The sequence below is a fragment of the Hyla sarda genome, unplaced genomic scaffold, assembly GCF_029499605.1.
Source record: "Hyla sarda isolate aHylSar1 unplaced genomic scaffold, aHylSar1.hap1 scaffold_2257, whole genome shotgun sequence".
Classification (NCBI taxonomy): domain Eukaryota; kingdom Metazoa; phylum Chordata; class Amphibia; order Anura; family Hylidae; genus Hyla; species Hyla sarda.
The window spans coordinates 21303-47327 of NW_026608934.1; the positions used below are offsets into that span (position 1 = coordinate 21303).

Consider the following 26025-nt stretch of genomic DNA (forward strand, 5'->3'; position numbering starts at 1 on the left):
GATTGGTCATCAGCTGGCTGTCTATGTCCCGCATCAATATAGACCAAAGTACAGAGGGTTAGGCTATGCTATTGTGCACCTACCTGATGCATCAGAAGGTGCGAGGCCCTTGCTAAATTCTGTGCACAGACTTTGAGATCTATGCTTTAGACTGTATCTAAACCTGCTCCAACATGGACTGACATTCTGGCCTACTTTCAGCCGATGCGACTTGTCTGTCGCTGAACAGTCGCTTTTTATGTATTCAGCACCTATGTATAATGTTGTAAAAATGCTCTAGAAGCTAAAGTCGCAGAAATGTCACACATATTTGGCCTGCAACTTTCTGTGCGACAAATTCAGACAGGAAAAATCAGTATAAATCCTTAGAAAATTATCCCCCAGTGTCTCCATCTGCTGGCGGTATTGAATAAGCATTGCTGCACTGATGGGGTATGCATTAGACGAAAAAAAAGAAGAAAAAGAAGAATAATACGCCCAGAAAAGAGGCGAAAAGGAGAAAAACGTAAAAAAACGTGAAAAAAAAGTAAGAGGAAGAGAAGGGAAAAAAAGGTGGAAATGGGTTTAAAAGTGATTTCGGCGGAGAAATATATATATATATATATATATATATATATATATATATATGCGCACACACACACATAGATATAAACGTATTCTCCGTTGAGATATTGCGGCCGCTGCTGTGTCCAGGCCCAGGAGCCTTAGCACTGTGCTGTGATGTCACTCAATACCACTGACATCACTAGGTGTAAACAACATCTCTCCTTTGCTGTGTATGTGACTATGGAGCTGTTTGGTGATGTCGTCTATTACGGCCTTCATAGAAGCAACAGGAGATTGTTGCATCCATCTTGAACCCTCAGAACTACAGTGCTATGATGTCACTCACTTCCACAGGCCTTGCAGAGTGTAAACAACAACAACCCAGCTTTGTTGTGTATGTAACCAAAGGGATTTGTGATGTCACCTAGAACCTTCACAGCAGCGACAGCTTTATGAGGAGCATCAGCACTGCTCTGCCTGAGCAGAACCATCACCGCCATAGGTTGTCAAATAACCCGGATTTAACCCACACAGGTAAGTCCAATGGGGTGCAGGCATGTCCTCTATGCTTACAGCTTCCCGTGGGTGTTGGTTTGATACCGTTTGGGGACAGCCAAGGAGGCATCTGCAGGCAACAAAGGTAGGTGTGTGCTTGTGTGTGTGTTTCCTATGCAGATCCTAAGCCCAGTGTCACATGCAAGTAGGAGGAGTAAGAAGGGTTCCTGGCAAATCCGGGTTATGGATTGCATTTAAAAAGGCCCCGTGGGAGTGCAATGGGCCCCTGTCTTGCTGCTTAGCAATAATGGTATGGGTTTAGGTTCTGCTGTGTGTACTGGTGGTTGACTGCCCCCCAGCCCAGAGTGTGCATGGAAAATTGTCTGGCAGCCTCCCTGACAGCAAGCAGTGATAGTGCCCATGAAGGGGACCTTGTTGGGCCCGCCCCTTTCACGGTTATCGCTTCTCGGCCTTTTGGCTAAGATCAAGTGTAGTATCTGTTCTTATCAGTTTAATATCTGATACGTCCCCTATCTGGGGACCATATATTAAATGGATTTTTGAGAACGGGGGCCGATTTCGAAGCTTGCTTCCGTCGCCCTATGCATTGACCCGATATGGCAGTATCTTCGGGTACAGTGCACCACCCCCTTACAGGGTTAAAAATAAAGATTCCTACTTTCATTGCTACCTGCTTGCTGGCTAGCCAGCTAGCCAGCCCTGTGGGCCTTGCTGCTGCTGCAGCCAATAAACAAAAGGTGGTGCTGCTGCTGCTTCTGCTGCTTCTGCTTCTGCTTGTGTCTGGCCCCTGTTGGAGCGTCCAGGCACAGGACTTCTGCTGCTGCTGACTAAATGGCCTCCTTAATTGGATCATTTGAGTAGCCAGCACACCTGTGCAGGTAGGGCATGACATGATAGGCAGCTGCCTTGATAGCGGGTGGGTGCTGAATGTTCCTAATTGACAAAATAAGATTAATGCTTATGAAGAAATATAAAATCTCATCCCTTCCCCAATATCGCGCCACACCCCTACCCCTTAATTCCCTGGTTGAACGTGATGGACATATGTCTTTTTTCGACCGTACTAACTATGTAACTATGTAACATAACATGGGGGGGGGGGGTCTCCTGGCTGTTCACACAGGTGTGTCATTGCTGTACATTGACCATGCATTGCTTCTGTGGTATTGCAAAGGCAAAGACAAATGCTTCCAGCCATCCATTGCACTAATGGATTGGTCATCAGCTGGCTGTCTATGTCCCGCATCAATATAGACCAAAGTACAGAGGGTTAGGCTATGCTATTGTGCACCTACCTGATGCATCAGAAGGTGCGAGGCCCTTGCTAAATTCTGTGCACAGACTTTGAGATCTATGCTTTAGACTGTATCTAAACCTGCTCCAACATGGACTGACATTCTGGCCTACTTTCAGCCGATGCGACTTGTCTGTCGCTGAACAGTCGCTTTTTATGTATTCAGCACCTATGTATAATGTTGTAAAAATGCTCTAGAAGCTAAAGTCGCAGAAATGTCACACATATTTGGCCTGCAACTTTCTGTGCGACAAATTCAGACAGGAAAAATCAGTATAAATCCTTAGAAAATTATCCCCCAGTGTCTCCATCTGCTGGCGGTATTGAATAAGCATTGCTGCACTGATGGGGTATGCATTAGACGAAAAAAAAGAAGAAAAAGAAGAATAATACGCCCAGAAAAGAGGCGAAAAGGAGAAAAACGTAAAAAAACGTGAAAAAAAAGTAAGAGGAAGAGAAGGGAAAAAAAGGTGGAAATGGGTTTAAAAGTGATTTCGGCGGAGAAATATATATATATATATATATATATATATATATATATATATATATATATATATGCGCACACACACACATAGATATAAACGTATTCTCCGTTGAGATATTGCAGCCGCTGCTGTGTCCAGGCCCAGGAGCCTTAGCACTGTGCTGTGATGTCACTCAATACCACTGACATCACTAGGTGTAAACAACATCTCTCCTTTGCTGTGTATGTGACTATGGAGCTGTTTGGTGATGTCGTCTATTACGGCCTTCATAGAAGCAACAGGAGATTGTTGCATCCATCTTGAACCCTCAGAACTACAGTGCTATGATGTCACTCACTTCCACAGGCCTTGCAGAGTGTAAACAACAACAACCCAGCTTTGTTGTGTATGTAACCAAAGGGATTTGTGATGTCACCTAGAACCTTCACAGCAGCGACAGCTTTATGAGGAGCATCAGCACTGCTCTGCCTGAGCAGAACCATCACCGCCATAGGTTGTCAAATAACCCGGATTTAACCCACACAGGTAAGTCCAATGGGGTGCAGGCATGTCCTCTATGCTTACAGCTTCCCGTGGGTGTTGGTTTGATACCGTTTGGGGACAGCCAAGGAGGCATCTGCAGGCAACAAAGGTAGGTGTGTGCTTGTGTGTGTGTTTCCTATGCAGATCCTAAGCCCAGTGTCACATGCAAGTAGGAGGAGTAAGAAGGGTTCCTGGCAAATCCGGGTTATGGATTGCATTTAAAAAGGCCCCGTGGGAGTGCAATGGGCCCCTGTCTTGCTGCTTAGCAATAATGGTATGGGTTTAGGTTCTGCTGTGTGTACTGGTGGTTGACTGCCCCCCAGCCCAGAGTGTGCATGGAAAATTGTCTGGCAGCCTCCCTGACAGCAAGCAGTGATAGTGCCCATGAAGGGGACCTTGTTGGGCCCGCCCCTTTCACGGTTATCGCTTCTCGGCCTTTTGGCTAAGATCAAGTGTAGTATCTGTTCTTATCAGTTTAATATCTGATACGTCCCCTATCTGGGGACCATATATTAAATGGATTTTTGAGAACGGGGGCCGATTTCGAAGCTTGCTTCCGTCGCCCTATGCATTGACCCGATATGGCAGTATCTTCGGGTACAGTGCACCACCCCCTTACAGGGTTAAAAAGAAAGATTCCTACTTTCATTGCTACCTGCTTGCTGGCTAGCCAGCTAGCCAGCCCTGTGGGCCTTGCTGCTGCTGCAGCCAATAAACAAAAGGTGGTGCTGCTGCTGCTTCTGCTGCTTCTGCTTCTGCTTGTGTCTGGCCCCTGTTGGAGCGTCCAGGCACAGGACTTCTGCTGCTGCTGACTAAATGGCCTCCTTAATTGGATCATTTGAGTAGCCAGCACACCTGTGCAGGTAGGGCATGACATGATAGGCAGCTGCCTTGATAGCGGGTGGGTGCTGAATGTTCCTAATTGACAAAATAAGATTAATGCTTATGAAGAAATATAAAATCTCATCCCTTCCCCAATATCGCGCCACACCCCTACCCCTTAATTCCCTGGTTGAACGTGATGGACATATGTCTTTTTTCGACCGTACTAACTATGTAACTATGTAACATAACATGGGGGGGGGGGGTCTCCTGGCTGTTCACACAGGTGTGTCATTGCTGTACATTGACCATGCATTGCTTCTGTGGTATTGCAAAGGCAAAGACAAATGCTTCCAGCCATCCATTGCACTAATGGATTGGTCATCAGCTGGCTGTCTATGTCCCGCATCAATATAGACCAAAGTACAGAGGGTTAGGCTATGCTATTGTGCACCTACCTGATGCATCAGAAGGTGCGAGGCCCTTGCTAAATTCTGTGCACAGACTTTGAGATCTATGCTTTAGACTGTATCTAAACCTGCTCCAACATGGACTGACATTCTGGCCTACTTTCAGCCGATGCGACTTGTCTGTCGCTGAACAGTCGCTTTTTATGTATTCAGCACCTATGTATAATGTTGTAAAAATGCTCTAGAAGCTAAAGTCGCAGAAATGTCACACATATTTGGCCTGCAACTTTCTGTGCGACAAATTCAGACAGGAAAAATCAGTATAAATCCTTAGAAAATTATCCCCCAGTGTCTCCATCTGCTGGCGGTATTGAATAAGCATTGCTGCACTGATGGGGTATGCATTAGACGAAAAAAAAGAAGAAAAAGAAGAATAATACGCCCAGAAAAGAGGCGAAAAGGAGAAAAACGTAAAAAAACGTGAAAAAAAAGTAAGAGGAAGAGAAGGGAAAAAAAGGTGGAAATGGGTTTAAAAGTGATTTTGGCGGAGAAATATATATATATATATATATATATATATATATATATATATATGCGCACACACACACATAGATATAAACGTATTCTCCGTTGAGATATTGCAGCCGCTGCTGTGTCCAGGCCCAGGAGCCTTAGCACTGTGCTGTGATGTCACTCAATACCACTGACATCACTAGGTGTAAACAACATCTCTCCTTTGCTGTGTATGTGACTATGGAGCTGTTTGGTGATGTCGTCTATTACGGCCTTCATAGAAGCAACAGGAGATTGTTGCATCCATCTTGAACCCTCAGAACTACAGTGCTATGATGTCACTCACTTCCACAGGCCTTGCAGAGTGTAAACAACAACAACCCAGCTTTGTTGTGTATGTAACCAAAGGGATTTGTGATGTCACCTAGAACCTTCACAGCAGCGACAGCTTTATGAGGAGCATCAGCACTGCTCTGCCTGAGCAGAACCATCACCGCCATAGGTTGTCAAATAACCCGGATTTAACCCACACAGGTAAGTCCAATGGGGTGCAGGCATGTCCTCTATGCTTACAGCTTCCCGTGGGTGTTGGTTTGATACCGTTTGGGGACAGCCAAGGAGGCATCTGCAGGCAACAAAGGTAGGTGTGTGCTTGTGTGTGTGTTTCCTATGCAGATCCTAAGCCCAGTGTCACATGCAAGTAGGAGGAGTAAGAAGGGTTCCTGGCAAATCCGGGTTATGGATTGCATTTAAAAAGGCCCCGTGGGAGTGCAATGGGCCCCTGTCTTGCTGCTTAGCAATAATGGTATGGGTTTAGGTTCTGCTGTGTGTACTGGTGGTTGACTGCCCCCCAGCCCAGAGTGTGCATGGAAAATTGTCTGGCAGCCTCCCTGACAGCAAGCAGTGATAGTGCCCATGAAGGGGACCTTGTTGGGCCCGCCCCTTTCACGGTTATCGCTTCTCGGCCTTTTGGCTAAGATCAAGTGTAGTATCTGTTCTTATCAGTTTAATATCTGATACGTCCCCTATCTGGGGACCATATATTAAATGGATTTTTGAGAACGGGGGCCGATTTCGAAGCTTGCTTCCGTCGCCCTATGCATTTTGACCCGATATGGCAGTATCTTCGGGTACAGTGCACCACCCCCTTACAGGGTTAAAAAGAAAGATTCCTACTTTCATTGCTACCTGCTTGCTGGCTAGCCAGCTAGCCAGCCCTGTGGGCCTTGCTGCTGCTGCAGCCAATAAACAAAAGGTGGTGCTGCTGCTGCTTCTGCTGCTTCTGCTTCTGCTTGTGTCTGGCCCCTGTTGGAGCGTCCAGGCACAGGACTTCTGCTGCTGCTGACTAAATGGCCTCCTTAATTGGATCATTTGAGTAGCCAGCACACCTGTGCAGGTAGGGCATGACATGATAGGCAGCTGCCTTGATAGCGGGTGGGTGCTGAATGTTCCTAATTGACAAAATAAGATTAATGCTTATGAAGAAATATAAAATCTCATCCCTTCCCCAATATCGCGCCACACCCCTACCCCTTAATTCCCTGGTTGAACGTGATGGACATATGTCTTTTTTCGACCGTACTAACTATGTAACTATGTAACATAACATGGGGGGGGGGGGGTCTCCTGGCTGTTCACACAGGTGTGTCATTGCTGTACATTGACCATGCATTGCTTCTGTGGTATTGCAAAGGCAAAGACAAATGCTTCCAGCCATCCATTGCACTAATGGATTGGTCATCAGCTGGCTGTCTATGTCCCGCATCAATATAGACCAAAGTACAGAGGGTTAGGCTATGCTATTGTGCACCTACCTGATGCATCAGAAGGTGCGAGGCCCTTGCTAAATTCTGTGCACAGACTTTGAGATCTATGCTTTAGACTGTATCTAAACCTGCTCCAACATGGACTGACATTCTGGCCTACTTTCAGCCGATGCGACTTGTCTGTCGCTGAACAGTCGCTTTTTATGTATTCAGCACCTATGTATAATGTTGTAAAAATGCTCTAGAAGCTAAAGTCGCAGAAATGTCACACATATTTGGCCTGCAACTTTCTGTGCGACAAATTCAGACAGGAAAAATCAGTATAAATCCTTAGAAAATTATCCCCCAGTGTCTCCATCTGCTGGCGGTATTGAATAAGCATTGCTGCACTGATGGGGTATGCATTAGACGAAAAAAAAGAAGAAAAAGAAGAATAATACGCCCAGAAAAGAGGCGAAAAGGAGAAAAACGTAAAAAAACGTGAAAAAAAAGTAAGAGGAAGAGAAGGGAAAAAAAGGTGGAAATGGGTTTAAAAGTGATTTCGGCGGAGAAATATATATAATATATATATATATATATATATATATATATATATATATATGCGCACACACACACATAGATATAAACGTATTCTCCGTTGAGATATTGCAGCCGCTGCTGTGTCCAGGCCCAGGAGCCTTAGCACTGTGCTGTGATGTCACTCAATACCACTGACATCACTAGGTGTAAACAACATCTCTCCTTTGCTGTGTATGTGACTATGGAGCTGTTTGGTGATGTCGTCTATTACGGCCTTCATAGAAGCAACAGGAGATTGTTGCATCCATCTTGAACCCTCAGAACTACAGTGCTATGATGTCACTCACTTCCACAGGCCTTGCAGAGTGTAAACAACAACAACCCAGCTTTGTTGTGTATGTAACCAAAGGGATTTGTGATGTCACCTAGAACCTTCACAGCAGCGACAGCTTTATGAGGAGCATCAGCACTGCTCTGCCTGAGCAGAACCATCACCGCCATAGGTTGTCAAATAACCCGGATTTAACCCACACAGGTAAGTCCAATGGGGTGCAGGCATGTCCTCTATGCTTACAGCTTCCCGTGGGTGTTGGTTTGATACCGTTTGGGGACAGCCAAGGAGGCATCTGCAGGCAACAAAGGTAGGTGTGTGCTTGTGTGTGTGTTTCCTATGCAGATCCTAAGCCCAGTGTCACATGCAAGTAGGAGGAGTAAGAAGGGTTCCTGGCAAATCCGGGTTATGGATTGCATTTAAAAAGGCCCCGTGGGAGTGCAATGGGCCCCTGTCTTGCTGCTTAGCAATAATGGTATGGGTTTAGGTTCTGCTGTGTGTACTGGTGGTTGACTGCCCCCCAGCCCAGAGTGTGCATGGAAAATTGTCTGGCAGCCTCCCTGACAGCAAGCAGTGATAGTGCCCATGAAGGGGACCTTGTTGGGCCCGCCCCTTTCACGGTTATCGCTTCTCGGCCTTTTGGCTAAGATCAAGTGTAGTATCTGTTCTTATCAGTTTAATATCTGATACGTCCCCTATCTGGGGACCATATATTAAATGGATTTTTGAGAACGGGGGCCGATTTCGAAGCTTGCTTCCGTCGCCCTATGCATTGACCCGATATGGCAGTATCTTCGGGTACAGTGCACCACCCCCTTACAGGGTTAAAAAGAAAGATTCCTACTTTCATTGCTACCTGCTTGCTGGCTAGCCAGCTAGCCAGCCCTGTGGGCCTTGCTGCTGCTGCAGCCAATAAACAAAAGGTGGTGCTGCTGCTGCTTCTGCTGCTTCTGCTTCTGCTTGTGTCTGGCCCCTGTTGGAGCGTCCAGGCACAGGACTTCTGCTGCTGCTGACTAAATGGCCTCCTTAATTGGATCATTTGAGTAGCCAGCACACCTGTGCAGGTAGGGCATGACATGATAGGCAGCTGCCTTGATAGCGGGTGGGTGCTGAATGTTCCTAATTGACAAAATAAGATTAATGCTTATGAAGAAATATAAAATCTCATCCCTTCCCCAATATCGCGCCACACCCCTACCCCTTAATTCCCTGGTTGAACGTGATGGACATATGTCTTTTTTCGACCGTACTAACTATGTAACTATGTAACATAACATGGGGGGGGGGGGGGGTCTCCTGGCTGTTCACACAGGTGTGTCATTGCTGTACATTGACCATGCATTGCTTCTGTGGTATTGCAAAGGCAAAGACAAATGCTTCCAGCCATCCATTGCACTAATGGATTGGTCATCAGCTGGCTGTCTATGTCCCGCATCAATATAGACCAAAGTACAGAGGGTTAGGCTATGCTATTGTGCACCTACCTGATGCATCAGAAGGTGCGAGGCCCTTGCTAAATTCTGTGCACAGACTTTGAGATCTATGCTTTAGACTGTATCTAAACCTGCTCCAACATGGACTGACATTCTGGCCTACTTTCAGCCGATGCGACTTGTCTGTCGCTGAACAGTCGCTTTTTATGTATTCAGCACCTATGTATAATGTTGTAAAAATGCTCTAGAAGCTAAAGTCGCAGAAATGTCACACATATTTGGCCTGCAACTTTCTGTGCGACAAATTCAGACAGGAAAAATCAGTATAAATCCTTAGAAAATTATCCCCCAGTGTCTCCATCTGCTGGCGGTATTGAATAAGCATTGCTGCACTGATGGGGTATGCATTAGACGAAAAAAAAGAAGAAAAAGAAGAATAATACGCCCAGAAAAGAGGCGAAAAGGAGAAAAACGTAAAAAAACGTGAAAAAAAAGTAAGAGGAAGAGAAGGGAAAAAAAGGTGGAAATGGGTTTAAAAGTGATTTCGGCGGAGAATATATATATATATATATATATATATATATATATATATATATATATGCGCACACACACACATAGATATAAACGTATTCTCCGTTGAGATATTGCAGCCGCTGCTGTGTCCAGGCCCAGGAGCCTTAGCACTGTGCTGTGATGTCACTCAATACCACTGACATCACTAGGTGTAAACAACATCTCTCCTTTGCTGTGTATGTGACTATGGAGCTGTTTGGTGATGTCGTCTATTACGGCCTTCATAGAAGCAACAGGAGATTGTTGCATCCATCTTGAACCCTCAGAACTACAGTGCTATGATGTCACTCACTTCCACAGGCCTTGCAGAGTGTAAACAACAACAACCCAGCTTTGTTGTGTATGTAACCAAAGGGATTTGTGATGTCACCTAGAACCTTCACAGCAGCGACAGCTTTATGAGGAGCATCAGCACTGCTCTGCCTGAGCAGAACCATCACCGCCATAGGTTGTCAAATAACCCGGATTTAACCCACACAGGTAAGTCCAATGGGGTGCAGGCATGTCCTCTATGCTTACAGCTTCCCGTGGGTGTTGGTTTGATACCGTTTGGGGACAGCCAAGGAGGCATCTGCAGGCAACAAAGGTAGGTGTGTGCTTGTGTGTGTGTTTCCTATGCAGATCCTAAGCCCAGTGTCACATGCAAGTAGGAGGAGTAAGAAGGGTTCCTGGCAAATCCGGGTTATGGATTGCATTTAAAAAGGCCCCGTGGGAGTGCAATGGGCCCCTGTCTTGCTGCTTAGCAATAATGGTATGGGTTTAGGTTCTGCTGTGTGTACTGGTGGTTGACTGCCCCCCAGCCCAGAGTGTGCATGGAAAATTGTCTGGCAGCCTCCCTGACAGCAAGCAGTGATAGTGCCCATGAAGGGGACCTTGTTGGGCCCGCCCCTTTCACGGTTATCGCTTCTCGGCCTTTTGGCTAAGATCAAGTGTAGTATCTGTTCTTATCAGTTTAATATCTGATACGTCCCCTATCTGGGGACCATATATTAAATGGATTTTTGAGAACGGGGGCCGATTTCGAAGCTTGCTTCCGTCGCCCTATGCATTGACCCGATATGGCAGTATCTTCGGGTACAGTGCACCACCCCCTTACAGGGTTAAAAAGAAAGATTCCTACTTTCATTGCTACCTGCTTGCTGGCTAGCCAGCTAGCCAGCCCTGTGGGCCTTGCTGCTGCTGCAGCCAATAAACAAAAGGTGGTGCTGCTGCTGCTTCTGCTGCTTCTGCTTCTGCTTGTGTCTGGCCCCTGTTGGAGCGTCCAGGCACAGGACTTCTGCTGCTGCTGACTAAATGGCCTCCTTAATTGGATCATTTGAGTAGCCAGCACACCTGTGCAGGTAGGGCATGACATGATAGGCAGCTGCCTTGATAGCGGGTGGGTGCTGAATGTTCCTAATTGACAAAATAAGATTAATGCTTATGAAGAAATATAAAATCTCATCCCTTCCCCAATATCGCGCCACACCCCTACCCCTTAATTCCCTGGTTGAACGTGATGGACATATGTCTTTTTTCGACCGTACTAACTATGTAACTATGTAACATAACATGGGGGGGGGGGGGGTCTCCTGGCTGTTCACACAGGTGTGTCATTGCTGTACATTGACCATGCATTGCTTCTGTGGTATTGCAAAGGCAAAGACAAATGCTTCCAGCCATCCATTGCACTAATGGATTGGTCATCAGCTGGCTGTCTATGTCCCGCATCAATATAGACCAAAGTACAGAGGGTTAGGCTATGCTATTGTGCACCTACCTGATGCATCAGAAGGTGCGAGGCCCTTGCTAAATTCTGTGCACAGACTTTGAGATCTATGCTTTAGACTGTATCTAAACCTGCTCCAACATGGACTGACATTCTGGCCTACTTTCAGCCGATGCGACTTGTCTGTCGCTGAACAGTCGCTTTTTATGTATTCAGCACCTATGTATAATGTTGTAAAAATGCTCTAGAAGCTAAAGTCGCAGAAATGTCACACATATTTGGCCTGCAACTTTCTGTGCGACAAATTCAGACAGGAAAAATCAGTATAAATCCTTAGAAAATTATCCCCCAGTGTCTCCATCTGCTGGCGGTATTGAATAAGCATTGCTGCACTGATGGGGTATGCATTAGACGAAAAAAAAGAAGAAAAAGAAGAATAATACGCCCAGAAAAGAGGCGAAAAGGAGAAAAACGTAAAAAAACGTGAAAAAAAAGTAAGAGGAAGAGAAGGGAAAAAAAGGTGGAAATGGGTTTAAAAGTGATTTCGGCGGAGAAATATATATATATATATATATATATATATATATATATATATATATATATGCGCACACACACACATAGATATAAACGTATTCTCCGTTGAGATATTGCAGCCGCTGCTGTGTCCAGGCCCAGGAGCCTTAGCACTGTGCTGTGATGTCACTCAATACCACTGACATCACTAGGTGTAAACAACATCTCTCCTTTGCTGTGTATGTGACTATGGAGCTGTTTGGTGATGTCGTCTATTACGGCCTTCATAGAAGCAACAGGAGATTGTTGCATCCATCTTGAACCCTCAGAACTACAGTGCTATGATGTCACTCACTTCCACAGGCCTTGCAGAGTGTAAACAACAACAACCCAGCTTTGTTGTGTATGTAACCAAAGGGATTTGTGATGTCACCTAGAACCTTCACAGCAGCGACAGCTTTATGAGGAGCATCAGCACTGCTCTGCCTGAGCAGAACCATCACCGCCATAGGTTGTCAAATAACCCGGATTTAACCCACACAGGTAAGTCCAATGGGGTGCAGGCATGTCCTCTATGCTTACAGCTTCCCGTGGGTGTTGGTTTGATACCGTTTGGGGACAGCCAAGGAGGCATCTGCAGGCAACAAAGGTAGGTGTGTGCTTGTGTGTGTGTTTCCTATGCAGATCCTAAGCCCAGTGTCACATGCAAGTAGGAGGAGTAAGAAGGGTTCCTGGCAAATCCGGGTTATGGATTGCATTTAAAAAGGCCCCGTGGGAGTGCAATGGGCCCCTGTCTTGCTGCTTAGCAATAATGGTATGGGTTTAGGTTCTGCTGTGTGTACTGGTGGTTGACTGCCCCCCAGCCCAGAGTGTGCATGGAAAATTGTCTGGCAGCCTCCCTGACAGCAAGCAGTGATAGTGCCCATGAAGGGGACCTTGTTGGGCCCGCCCCTTTCACGGTTATCGCTTCTCGGCCTTTTGGCTAAGATCAAGTGTAGTATCTGTTCTTATCAGTTTAATATCTGATACGTCCCCTATCTGGGGACCATATATTAAATGGATTTTTGAGAACGGGGGCCGATTTCGAAGCTTGCTTCCGTCGCCCTATGCATTGACCCGATATGGCAGTATCTTCGGGTACAGTGCACCACCCCCTTACAGGGTTAAAAAGAAAGATTCCTACTTTCATTGCTACCTGCTTGCTGGCTAGCCAGCTAGCCAGCCCTGTGGGCCTTGCTGCTGCTGCAGCCAATAAACAAAAGGTGGTGCTGCTGCTGCTTCTGCTGCTTCTGCTTCTGCTTGTGTCTGGCCCCTGTTGGAGCGTCCAGGCACAGGACTTCTGCTGCTGCTGACTAAATGGCCTCCTTAATTGGATCATTTGAGTAGCCAGCACACCTGTGCAGGTAGGGCATGACATGATAGGCAGCTGCCTTGATAGCGGGTGGGTGCTGAATGTTCCTAATTGACAAAATAAGATTAATGCTTATGAAGAAATATAAAATCTCATCCCTTCCCCAATATCGCGCCACACCCCTACCCCTTAATTCCCTGGTTGAACGTGATGGACATATGTCTTTTTTCGACCGTACTAACTATGTAACTATGTAACATAACATGGGGGGGGGGGGGTCTCCTGGCTGTTCACACAGGTGTGTCATTGCTGTACATTGACCATGCATTGCTTCTGTGGTATTGCAAAGGCAAAGACAAATGCTTCCAGCCATCCATTGCACTAATGGATTGGTCATCAGCTGGCTGTCTATGTCCCGCATCAATATAGACCAAAGTACAGAGGGTTAGGCTATGCTATTGTGCACCTACCTGATGCATCAGAAGGTGCGAGGCCCTTGCTAAATTCTGTGCACAGACTTTGAGATCTATGCTTTAGACTGTATCTAAACCTGCTCCAACATGGACTGACATTCTGGCCTACTTTCAGCCGATGCGACTTGTCTGTCGCTGAACAGTCGCTTTTTATGTATTCAGCACCTATGTATAATGTTGTAAAAATGCTCTAGAAGCTAAAGTCGCAGAAATGTCACACATATTTGGCCTGCAACTTTCTGTGCGACAAATTCAGACAGGAAAAATCAGTATAAATCCTTAGAAAATTATCCCCCAGTGTCTCCATCTGCTGGCGGTATTGAATAAGCATTGCTGCACTGATGGGGTATGCATTAGACGAAAAAAAAGAAGAAAAAGAAGAATAATACGCCCAGAAAAGAGGCGAAAAGGAGAAAAACGTAAAAAAACGTGAAAAAAAAGTAAGAGGAAGAGAAGGGAAAAAAAGGTGGAAATGGGTTTAAAAGTGATTTCGGCGGAGAAATATATATATATATATATATATATATATATATATATATATATATATATGCGCACACACACACATAGATATAAACGTATTCTCCGTTGAGATATTGCAGCCGCTGCTGTGTCCAGGCCCAGGAGCCTTAGCACTGTGCTGTGATGTCACTCAATACCACTGACATCACTAGGTGTAAACAACATCTCTCCTTTGCTGTGTATGTGACTATGGAGCTGTTTGGTGATGTCGTCTATTACGGCCTTCATAGAAGCAACAGGAGATTGTTGCATCCATCTTGAACCCTCAGAACTACAGTGCTATGATGTCACTCACTTCCACAGGCCTTGCAGAGTGTAAACAACAACAACCCAGCTTTGTTGTGTATGTAACCAAAGGGATTTGTGATGTCACCTAGAACCTTCACAGCAGCGACAGCTTTATGAGGAGCATCAGCACTGCTCTGCCTGAGCAGAACCATCACCGCCATAGGTTGTCAAATAACCCGGATTTAACCCACACAGGTAAGTCCAATGGGGTGCAGGCATGTCCTCTATGCTTACAGCTTCCCGTGGGTGTTGGTTTGATACCGTTTGGGGACAGCCAAGGAGGCATCTGCAGGCAACAAAGGTAGGTGTGTGCTTGTGTGTGTGTTTCCTATGCAGATCCTAAGCCCAGTGTCACATGCAAGTAGGAGGAGTAAGAAGGGTTCCTGGCAAATCCGGGTTATGGATTGCATTTAAAAAGGCCCCGTGGGAGTGCAATGGGCCCCTGTCTTGCTGCTTAGCAATAATGGTATGGGTTTAGGTTCTGCTGTGTGTACTGGTGGTTGACTGCCCCCCAGCCCAGAGTGTGCATGGAAAATTGTCTGGCAGCCTCCCTGACAGCAAGCAGTGATAGTGCCCATGAAGGGGACCTTGTTGGGCCCGCCCCTTTCACGGTTATCGCTTCTCGGCCTTTTGGCTAAGATCAAGTGTAGTATCTGTTCTTATCAGTTTAATATCTGATACGTCCCCTATCTGGGGACCATATATTAAATGGATTTTTGAGAACGGGGGCCGATTTCGAAGCTTGCTTCCGTCGCCCTATGCATTGACCCGATATGGCAGTATCTTCGGGTACAGTGCACCACCCCCTTACAGGGTTAAAAAGAAAGATTCCTACTTTCATTGCTACCTGCTTGCTGGCTAGCCAGCTAGCCAGCCCTGTGGGCCTTGCTGCTGCTGCAGCCAATAAACAAAAGGTGGTGCTGCTGCTGCTTCTGCTGCTTCTGCTTCTGCTTGTGTCTGGCCCCTGTTGGAGCGTCCAGGCACAGGACTTCTGCTGCTGCTGACTAAATGGCCTCCTTAATTGGATCATTTGAGTAGCCAGCACACCTGTGCAGGTAGGGCATGACATGATAGGCAGCTGCCTTGATAGCGGGTGGGTGCTGAATGTTCCTAATTGACAAAATAAGATTAATGCTTATGAAGAAATATAAAATCTCATCCCTTCCCCAATATCGCGCCACACCCCTACCCCTTAATTCCCTGGTTGAACGTGATGGACATATGTCTTTTTTCGACCGTACTAACTATGTAACTATGTAACATAACATGGGGGGGGGGGGGTCTCCTGGCTGTTCACACAGGTGTGTCATTGCTGTACATTGACCATGCATTGCTTCTGTGGTATTGCAAAGGCAAAGACAAATGCTTCCAGCCATCCATTGCACTAATGGATTGGTCATCAGCTGGCTGTCTATGTCCCGCATCAATATAGACCAAAGTACAGAGGGTTAGGCTATGCTATTGTGCACCTACCTGATGCATCAGAAGGTGCGAGGCCCTTGCTAAATTCTGTGCACAGACTTTGAGATCTATGCTTTAGACTGTATCTAAACCTGCTCCAACATGGACTGACATTCTGGCCTACTTTCAGCCGATGCGACTTGTCTGTCGCTGAACAGTCGCTTTTTATGTATTCAGCACCTATGTATAATGTTGTAAAAATGCTCTAGAAGCTAAAGTCGCAGAAATGTCACACATATTTGGCCTGCAACTTTCTGTGCGACAAATTCAGACAGGAAAAATCAGTATAAATCCTTAGAAAATTATCCCCCAGTGTCTCCATCTGCTGGCGGTATTGAATAAGCATTGCTGCACTGATGGGGTATGCATTAGACGAAAAAAAAGAAGAAAAAGAAGAATAATACGCCCAGAAAAGAGGCGAAAAGGAGAAAAACGTAAAAAAACGTGAAAAAAAAGTAAGAGGAAGAGAAGGGAAAAAAAGGTGGAAATGGGTTTAAAAGTGATTTCGGCGGAGAAATATATATATATATATATATATATATATATATATATATATATATGCGCACACACACACATAGATATAAACGTATTCTCCGTTGAGATATTGCAGCCGCTGCTGTGTCCAGGCCCAGGAGCCTTAGCACTGTGCTGTGATGTCACTCAATACCACTGACATCACTAGGTGTAAACAACATCTCTCCTTTGCTGTGTATGTGACTATGGAGCTGTTTGGTGATGTCGTCTATTACGGCCTTCATAGAAGCAACAGGAGATTGTTGCATCCATCTTGAACCCTCAGAACTACAGTGCTATGATGTCACTCACTTCCACAGGCCTTGCAGAGTGTAAACAACAACAACCCAGCTTTGTTGTGTATGTAACCAAAGGGATTTGTGATGTCACCTAGAACCTTCACAGCAGCGACAGCTTTATGAGGAGCATCAGCACTGCTCTGCCTGAGCAGAACCATCACCGCCATAGGTTGTCAAATAACCCGGATTTAACCCACACAGGTAAGTCCAATGGGGTGCAGGCATGTCCTCTATGCTTACAGCTTCCCGTGGGTGTTGGTTTGATACCGTTTGGGGACAGCCAAGGAGGCATCTGCAGGCAACAAAGGTAGGTGTGTGCTTGTGTGTGTGTTTCCTATGCAGATCCTAAGCCCAGTGTCACATGCAAGTAGGAGGAGTAAGAAGGGTTCCTGGCAAATCCGGGTTATGGATTGCATTTAAAAAGGCCCCGTGGGAGTGCAATGGGCCCCTGTCTTGCTGCTTAGCAATAATGGTATGGGTTTAGGTTCTGCTGTGTGTACTGGTGGTTGACTGCCCCCCAGCCCAGAGTGTGCATGGAAAATTGTCTGGCAGCCTCCCTGACAGCAAGCAGTGATAGTGCCCATGAAGGGGGACCTTGTTGGGCCCGCCCCTTTCACGGTTATCGCTTCTCGGCCTTTTGGCTAAGATCAAGTGTAGTATCTGTTCTTATCAGTTTAATATCTGATACGTCCCCTATCTGGGGACCATATATTAAATGGATTTTTGAGAACGGGGGCCGATTTCGAAGCTTGCTTCCGTCGCCCTATGCATTGACCCGATATGGCAGTATCTTCGGGTACAGTGCACCACCCCCTTACAGGGTTAAAAAGAAAGATTCCTACTTTCATTGCTACCTGCTTGCTGGCTAGCCAGCTAGCCAGCCCTGTGGGCCTTGCTGCTGCTGCAGCCAATAAACAAAAGGTGGTGCTGCTGCTGCTTCTGCTGCTTCTGCTTCTGCTTGTGTCTGGCCCCTGTTGGAGCGTCCAGGCACAGGACTTCTGCTGCTGCTGACTAAATGGCCTCCTTAATTGGATCATTTGAGTAGCCAGCACACCTGTGCAGGTAGGGCATGACATGATAGGCAGCTGCCTTGATAGCGGGTGGGTGCTGAATGTTCCTAATTGACAAAATAAGATTAATGCTTATGAAGAAATATAAAATCTCATCCCTTCCCCAATATCGCGCCACACCCCTACCCCTTAATTCCCTGGTTGAACGTGATGGACATATGTCTTTTTTCGACCGTACTAACTATGTAACTATGTAACATAACATGGGGGGGGGGGGGGTCTCCTGGCTGTTCACACAGGTGTGTCATTGCTGTACATTGACCATGCATTGCTTCTGTGGTATTGCAAAGGCAAAGACAAATGCTTCCAGCCATCCATTGCACTAATGGATTGGTCATCAGCTGGCTGTCTATGTCCCGCATCAATATAGACCAAAGTACAGAGGGTTAGGCTATGCTATTGTGCACCTACCTGATGCATCAGAAGGTGCGAGGCCCTTGCTAAATTCTGTGCACAGACTTTGAGATCTATGCTTTAGACTGTATCTAAACCTGCTCCAACATGGACTGACATTCTGGCCTACTTTCAGCCGATGCGACTTGTCTGTCGCTGAACAGTCGCTTTTTATGTATTCAGCACCTATGTATAATGTTGTAAAAATGCTCTAGAAGCTAAAGTCGCAGAAATGTCACACATATTTGGCCTGCAACTTTCTGTGCGACAAATTCAGACAGGAAAAATCAGTATAAATCCTTAGAAAATTATCCCCCAGTGTCTCCATCTGCTGGCGGTATTGAATAAGCATTGCTGCACTGATGGGGTATGCATTAGACGAAAAAAAAAGAAGAAAAAAGAAGAATAATACGCCCAGAAAAGAGGCGAAAAGGAGAAAAACGTAAAAAAACGTGAAAAAAAAAGTAAGAGGAAGAGAAGGGAAAAAAAAGGTGGAAATGGGTTTAAAAGTGATTTCGGCGGAGATATATATATATATATATATATATATATATATATATATATATATATATGCGCACACACACACATAGATATAAACGTATTCTCCGTTGAGATATTGCAGCCGCTGCTGTGTCCAGGCCCAGGAGCCTTAGCACTGTGCTGTGATGTCACTCAATACCACTGACATCACTAGGTGTAAACAACATCTCTCCTTTGCTGTGTATGTGACTATGGAGCTGTTTGGTGATGTCGTCTATTACGGCCTTCATAGAAGCAACAGGAGATTGTTGCATCCATCTTGAACCCTCAGAACTACAGTGCTATGATGTCACTCACTTCCACAGGCCTTGCAGAGTGTAAACAACAACAACCCAGCTTTGTTGTGTATGTAACCAAAGGGATTTGTGATGTCACCTAGAACCTTCACAGCAGCGACAGCTTTATGAGGAGCATCAGCACTGCTCTGCCTGAGCAGAACCATCACCGCCATAGGTTGTCAAATAACCCGGATTTAACCCACACAGGTAAGTCCAATGGGGTGCAGGCATGTCCTCTATGCTTACAGCTTCCCGTGGGTGTTGGTTTGATACCGTTTGGGGACAGCCAAGGAGGCATCTGCAGGCAACAAAGGTAGGTGTGTGCTTGTGTGTGTGTTTCCTATGCAGATCCTAAGCCCAGTGTCACATGCAAGTAGGAGGAGTAAGAAGGGTTCCTGGCAAATCCGGGTTATGGATTGCATTTAAAAAGGCCCCGTGGGAGTGCAATGGGCCCCTGTCTTGCTGCTTAGCAATAATGGTATGGGTTTAGGTTCTGCTGTGTGTACTGGTGGTTGACTGCCCCCCAGCCCAGAGTGTGCATGGAAAATTGTCTGGCAGCCTCCCTGACAGCAAGCAGTGATAGTGCCCATGAAGGGGACCTTGTTGGGCCCGCCCCTTTCACGGTTATCGCTTCTCGGCCTTTTGGCTAAGATCAAGTGTAGTATCTGTTCTTATCAGTTTAATATCTGATACGTCCCCTATCTGGGGACCATATATTAAATGGATTTTTGAGAACGGGGGCCGATTTCGAAGCTTGCTTCCGTCGCCCTATGCATTGACCCGATATGGCAGTATCTTCGGGTACAGTGCACCACCCCCTTACAGGGTTAAAAAGAAAGATTCCTACTTTCATTGCTACCTGCTTGCTGGCTAGCCAGCTAGCCAGCCCTGTGGGCCTTGCTGCTGCTGCAGCCAATAAACAAAAGGTGGTGCTGCTGCTGCTTCTGCTGCTTCTGCTTCTGCTTGTGTCTGGCCCCTGTTGGAGCGTCCAGGCACAGGACTTCTGCTGCTGCTGACTAAATGGCCTCCTTAATTGGATCATTTGAGTAGCCAGCACACCTGTGCAGGTAGGGCATGACATGATAGGCAGCTGCCTTGATAGCGGGTGGGTGCTGAATGTTCCTAATTGACAAAATAAGATTAATGCTTATGAAGAAATATAAAATATGTAACTATGTAACATAACATGGGGGGGGGGGGGGTCTCCTGGCTGTTCACACAGGTGTGTCATTGCTGTACATTGACCATGCATTGCTTCTGTGGTATTGCAAAGGCAAAGACAAATGCTTCCAGCCATCCATTGCACTAATGGATTGGTCATCAGCTGGCTGTCTATGTCCCGCATCAATATAGACCAAAGTACAGAGGGTTAGGCTATGCTATTGTGCACCTACCTGATGCATCAGAAGGTGCGAGGCCCTTGCTAAATTCTGTGCACAGACTTTGAGATCTATGCTTTAGACTGTATCTAAACCTGCTCCAACATGGACTGACATTCTGGCCTACTTTCAGCCGATGCGACTTGTCTGTCGCTGAACAGTCGCTTTTTATGTATTCAGCACCTATGTATAATGTTGTAAAAATGCTCTAGAAGCTAAAGTCGTAGAAATGTCACACATATTTGGCCTGCAACTTTCTGTGCGACAAATTCAGACAGGAAAAATCAGTATAAATCCTTAGAAAATTATCCCCCAGTGTCTCCATCTGCTGGCGGTATTGAATAAGCATTGCTGCACTGATGGGGTATGCATTAGACGAAAAAAAAGAAGAAAAAGAAGAATAATACGCCCAGAAAAGAGGCGAAAAGGAGAAAAACGTAAAAAAACGTGAAAAAAAAGTAAGAGGAAGAGAAGGGAAAAAAAGGTGGAAATGGGTTTAAAAGTGATTTCGGCGGAGAAATATATATATATATATATTGTCACGATGCCGGCTGGCAGGTAGTGGATCCTCTGTGCCAGAGAGGGATTGGCGTGGACCGTGCTAGAGGATCGGTTCTAAGTCACTACTGGTTTTCACCAGAGCCCGCCGCAAAGCGGGATGGTCTTGCTGCGGCGGTAGTGACCAGGTCGTATCCCCTAGCAACGGCTCAACCTCTCTGGCTGCTGAAGATAGGCGCGGTACAAGGGAGTAGACAGAAGCAAGGTCGGACGTAGCAGAAGGTCGGGGCAGGCAGCAAGGATCGTAGTCAGGGGCAACGGCAGGAGGTCTGGAACACAGGCTAGGAACACACAAGGAAACGCTTTCACTGGCACTAAGGCAACAAGATCCGGCGAGGGAGTGAAGGGGAAGTGAGGTGATATAGGGAAGTGCACAGGTGTAAACACTAACTGGAACCACTGCGCCAATCAGCGGCGCAGTGGCCCTTTAAATCGCAAAGACCCGGCGCGCGCGCGCCCTAGGGAGCGGGGCCGCGCGCGCCGGGACAGAACTGACGGAGAGCGAGTCAGGTACGGGAGCCGGGGTGCGCATCGCGAGCGGGCGCTACCCGCATCGCGAATCGCATCCCGGCCAGAGGCGGTATCGCAGCGCCCCGGGTCCGTGGAACCGACCGGAGCGCTGCAGTGAGAGGAGTGTAGCGAGCGCTCCGGGGAGGAGCGGGGACCCGGAGCGCTCGGCGTAACAGTACCCCCCCCCTTGGGTCTCCCCCTCTTCTTGGAGCCTGAGAACCTGAGGACCAGACTTTTGTCCAGGATATTGTCCTCAGGTTCCCAGGACCTCTCTTCTGGACCACAACCCTCCCAATCCACTAAAAAGAAGGTTTTCCCTCTGACCTTTTTAGATGCTAAAATTTCTTTGACGGAGAAGATGTCCGAGGAGCCGGAGACAGGAGTGGGGGGAACAGATTTGGGAGAGAAACGGTTAATGATAAGTGGTTTAAGAAGAGAAACATGAAAGGCATTAGGAATACGAAGAGAAGGAGGAAGAAGAAGTTTGTAAGAGACAGGATTAATCTGGCGCAAAATCTTGAAAGGACCAAGATAGCGTGGTCCCAACTTATAGCTAGGGACACGGAAGCGGACATATTTGGCGGAGAGCCATACCTTGTCTCCAGGGGAAAAAATGGGAGGAGCTCTTCTTTTCTTATCCGCGAATCTCTTCATGCGTGAAGAAGCCTGTAAGAGAGAATTTTGGGTCTCTCTCCATATGATGGAGAGATCACGAGAAATTTCATCCACAGCGGGCAGACCAGAGGGCAAGGGGGTAGGGAGGGGGGGAAGAGGGTGACGGCCGTACACCACGAAAAACGGGGATTTGGAGGAAGATTCAGAGATTCTGAAATTATACGAGAATTCGGCCCAAGGTAGAAGATCTGCCCAGTCATCCTGGCGGGAGGAAACAAAATGTCGTAAATAGTCACCCAAGATCTGGTTAATTCTTTCTACTTGTCCATTGGATTGAGGATGGTATGCAGAAGAAAAATTTAATTTAATCTTGAGTTGTTTACAGAGAGCCCTCCAGAATTTAGACACAAATTGGACGCCTCTATCCGAGACGATCTGCGTAGGCAACCCGTGAAGACGAAAAATGTGTACAAAAAATTGTTTAGCCAACTGAGGCGCTGAAGGAAGACCAGGAAGAGGGATGAAATGTGCCATTTTGGAGAATCGATCAACGACCACCCAAATAACAGTGTTGCCATGGGATGGGGGTAAGTCAGTAATAAAATCCATACCAATCAGAGACCAAGGTTGTTCGGGAACAGGCAGAGGAAGAAGAAAACCAGCGGGCTTCTGGCGAGGAGTCTTATCCCGGGCACAGATAGTGCAGGCTCGCACAAAGTCCACCACATCAGTCTCTAGAGTCGGCCACCAATAGAAGCGAGAGATGAGTTGCACAGATTTCTTGATGCCCGCATGACCTGCGAGATGGGAGGAGTGACCCCATTTGAGGATTCCGAGGCGTTGGCGTGGAGAAACAAAGGTCTTTCCTGGTGGAGTTTGCCTGATGGAGGCTGGAGAAGTGGAAATCAGGCAGTCAGGAGGAATGATGTGTTGAGGAGAGAGTTCAATTTCAGAAGCATCTGAGGAACGAGAGAGAGCATCGGCCCTAATGTTCTTATCAGCAGGCCGAAAGTGAATTTCAAAATTAAATCGGGCAAAGAACAGAGACCACCTGGCCTGACGAGGATTCAGCCGTTGGGCAGACTCGAGGTATGAGAGGTTCTTGTGATCGGTGTAAATAATAACTGGAAATCTTGATCCCTCCAGCAGATGCCTCCATTCCTCAAGTGCTAATTTAATGGCTAGAAGCTCTCGATCCCCGATGGAGTAGTTCCTCTCCGCCGGAGAGAAGGTCCTAGAAAAAAACCCACAAGTAACAGCATGCCCGGAAGAGTTTTTTTGTAGAAGGACAGCTCCAGCTCCCACTGAGGAGGCATCAACCTCCAATAGGAAGGGTTTAGATGGGTCAGGTCTGGAGAGCACGGGAGCCGAAGAGAAGGCGGACTTGAGTCGTTTAAAGGCGTCTTCCGCTTGAGGAGGCCAAGACTTGGGATCGGCATTTTTTCTGGTTAAAGCCACAATAGGAGCCACAATGGTAGAAAAATGTGGAATAAATTGCCTGTAATAATTGGCGAACCCCAAAAAACGTTGGATGGCACGGAGTCCGGAGGGGCGTGGCCAATCTAAGACGGCAGAGAGTTTATCTGGATCCATTTGTAGTCCCTGGCCAGAGACCAAGTATCCTAGAAAAGGAAGAGATTGGCATTCAAACAGACATTTCTCAATTTTAGCATAGAGTTGATTGTCACGAAGTCTCTGAAGAACCATACGGACATGCTGGCGGTGTTCTTCTAGATTGGCCGAAAAAATTAGGATATCATCAAGATATACAACAACACAGGAGTATAACAGATCACGAAAAATTTCATTAACAAAGTCTTGGAAGACAGCAGGGGCGTTGCACAGGCCAAAGGGCATGACCAGATACTCAAAGTGTCCATCTCTGGTGTTAAATGCTGTTTTCCACTCATCCCCCTCTCTGATGCGGATGAGGTTATAGGCGCCTCTTAAGTCCAATTTAGTAAAGATGTGGGCACCTTGGAGGCGATCAAAGAGTTCAGAGATGAGGGGTAAGGGGTAGCGGTTCTTAACCGTGATTTTATTAAGTCCGCGGTAGTCAATGCAAGGACGTAGAGAGCCATCTTTTTTGGACACAAAGAAAAATCCGGCTCCGGCAGGAGAGGAGGATTTACGGATAAAGCCCTTTTTTAGATTCTCCTGGACGTATTCAGACATGGCAAGAGTCTCTGGGGCAGAGAGAGGATAAATTCTGCCCCGGGGTGGAGTAGTGCCCGGGAGGAGGTCGATAGGACAATCATAAGGCCTGTGAGGAGGTAGAGTCTCCGCTTGTTTTTTGCAGAAAACATCCGCGAAGTCCATATAGGCCTTAGGGAGACCGGTTACTGGAGGAAGCACAGAGTTACGGCAAGGGTTACTGGGAACCGGTTTTAGACAGTCCTTGGAACAAGAGGGCCCCCAACTCTTGATCTCCCCAGTGGACCAATCCAGGGTTGGGGAATGAAGTTGAAGCCAGGGAAGTCCAAGGAGAATTTCCGAGGTGCAATTGGGGAGGACCAAAAGTTCAATCCTCTCGTGATGAGATCCGATGCTCATTAGAAGGGGCTCCGTGCGGAAACGTATGGAACAGTCCAATCTTTCATTGTTTATACAATTGATGTAAAGGGGTCTGGTGAGACTGGTCACTGGGATGTTGAACCTGTTGACGAGAGAGGCCAAAATAAAATTTCCTGCAGATCCAGAGTCTAAGAAGGCCACAGAAGAGAAGGAGAAGGCAGAGGCAGACATCCGCACAGGCACAGTAAGACGTGGAGAAGCAGAGTGGACATCAAGGATTGTCTCACCTTTGTGCGGAGTCAGGGTACGTCTTTCCAGGCGGGGAGGGCGGATAGGACAATCCCTCAGGAAGTGTTCGGTACTAGCACAGTACAGGCAGAGGTTCTCCATGCGGCGTCGTGTCCTCTCTTGAGATGTCAGGCGAGACCGGTCGACCTGCATAGCCTCCACGGCGGGAGGCACAGGAACAGATTGCAGGGAACCAGAGGAGAGAGGAGCCGAGGAGAAGAAACGCCTCGTGCGAACAGAGTCCATATCTTGGCGGAGCTCCTGACGCCTTTCGGAAAAACGCATGTCAATGCGAGTGGCTAGGTGAATAAGTTCATGAAGATTAGCAGGCATTTCTCGTGCGGCCAGAACATCTTTAATGTTGCTGGATAGGCCTTTTTTAAAGGTCGCGCAGAGGGCCTCATTGTTCCAGGATAATTCAGAAGCAAGAGTACGGAATTGTACGGCATACTCGCCAACGGAAGAATTACCCTGGACCAGGTTCAACAGGGCAGTCTCAGCAGAAGAGGCTCGGGCAGGTTCCTCAAAGACACTTCGAATTTCCGAGAAGAAGGAGTGTACAGAGGCAGTGACGGGGTCATTGCGGTCCCAGAGCGGTGTGGCCCAAGCCAGGGCTTTTCCAGACAGCAGGCTGACTACGAAAGCCACCTTAGACCTTTCAGTGGGGAACTGGTCCGACATCATCTCCAAGTGTAATGAACATTGGGAAAGGAAGCCACGGCAAAGCTTAGAGTCCCCATCAAATTTATCCGGCAAGGATAGTCGTAGTCCAGAAGCGGCCACTCGCTGCGGAGGAGGTACAGGAGCTGGCGGAGGAGATGGTTGCTGGAGCTGTGGTAGTAACTGTTGTAGCATAACAGTCAGTTGAGACAGCTGTTGGCCTTGTTGCGCAATCTGTTGTGACTGCTGGGCGACCACCGTGGTGAGGTCAGCGACAACTGGCAGAGGAACTTCAGCGGGATCCATGGCCGGATCTACTGTCACGATGCCGGCTGGCAGGTAGTGGATCCTCTGTGCCAGAGAGG

At 47.0% G+C, this 26025-nt stretch overlaps 9 non-coding genes across 9 annotated transcripts; all 9 read left to right on the plus strand.

Moving 5' to 3' along the window:
* The first annotated feature begins 1499 nt into the window (after positions 1 to 1499).
* LOC130321328 (U2 spliceosomal RNA) lies at positions 1500 to 1690 on the plus strand. Its single transcript, XR_008867070.1, has one exon. It is a non-coding gene; the product is annotated as a U2 spliceosomal RNA (small nuclear RNA).
* Positions 1691 to 3785: 2095 nt separating this feature from the next.
* LOC130321329 (U2 spliceosomal RNA) lies at positions 3786 to 3976 on the plus strand. The gene has a single exon (XR_008867071.1). It is a non-coding gene; the product is annotated as a U2 spliceosomal RNA (small nuclear RNA).
* Positions 3977 to 6061: 2085 nt separating this feature from the next.
* On the plus strand, positions 6062 to 6254 carry LOC130321337 (U2 spliceosomal RNA). The gene has a single exon (XR_008867078.1). It is a non-coding gene; the product is annotated as a U2 spliceosomal RNA (small nuclear RNA).
* A 2093-nt stretch (positions 6255 to 8347) lies between these two features.
* On the plus strand, positions 8348 to 8538 carry LOC130321331 (U2 spliceosomal RNA). The gene has a single exon (XR_008867072.1). It is a non-coding gene; the product is annotated as a U2 spliceosomal RNA (small nuclear RNA).
* Positions 8539 to 10629: 2091 nt separating this feature from the next.
* Positions 10630 to 10820, plus strand: LOC130321332 (U2 spliceosomal RNA). The gene has a single exon (XR_008867073.1). It is a non-coding gene; the product is annotated as a U2 spliceosomal RNA (small nuclear RNA).
* A 2093-nt stretch (positions 10821 to 12913) lies between these two features.
* Positions 12914 to 13104, plus strand: LOC130321333 (U2 spliceosomal RNA). The gene has a single exon (XR_008867074.1). It is a non-coding gene; the product is annotated as a U2 spliceosomal RNA (small nuclear RNA).
* Positions 13105 to 15196: 2092 nt separating this feature from the next.
* On the plus strand, positions 15197 to 15387 carry LOC130321334 (U2 spliceosomal RNA). The gene has a single exon (XR_008867075.1). It is a non-coding gene; the product is annotated as a U2 spliceosomal RNA (small nuclear RNA).
* A 2089-nt stretch (positions 15388 to 17476) lies between these two features.
* LOC130321335 (U2 spliceosomal RNA) lies at positions 17477 to 17667 on the plus strand. The gene has a single exon (XR_008867076.1). It is a non-coding gene; the product is annotated as a U2 spliceosomal RNA (small nuclear RNA).
* Positions 17668 to 19762: 2095 nt separating this feature from the next.
* Positions 19763 to 19953, plus strand: LOC130321336 (U2 spliceosomal RNA). Its single transcript, XR_008867077.1, has one exon. It is a non-coding gene; the product is annotated as a U2 spliceosomal RNA (small nuclear RNA).
* The last annotated feature ends 6072 nt before the right edge of the window (positions 19954 to 26025 follow it).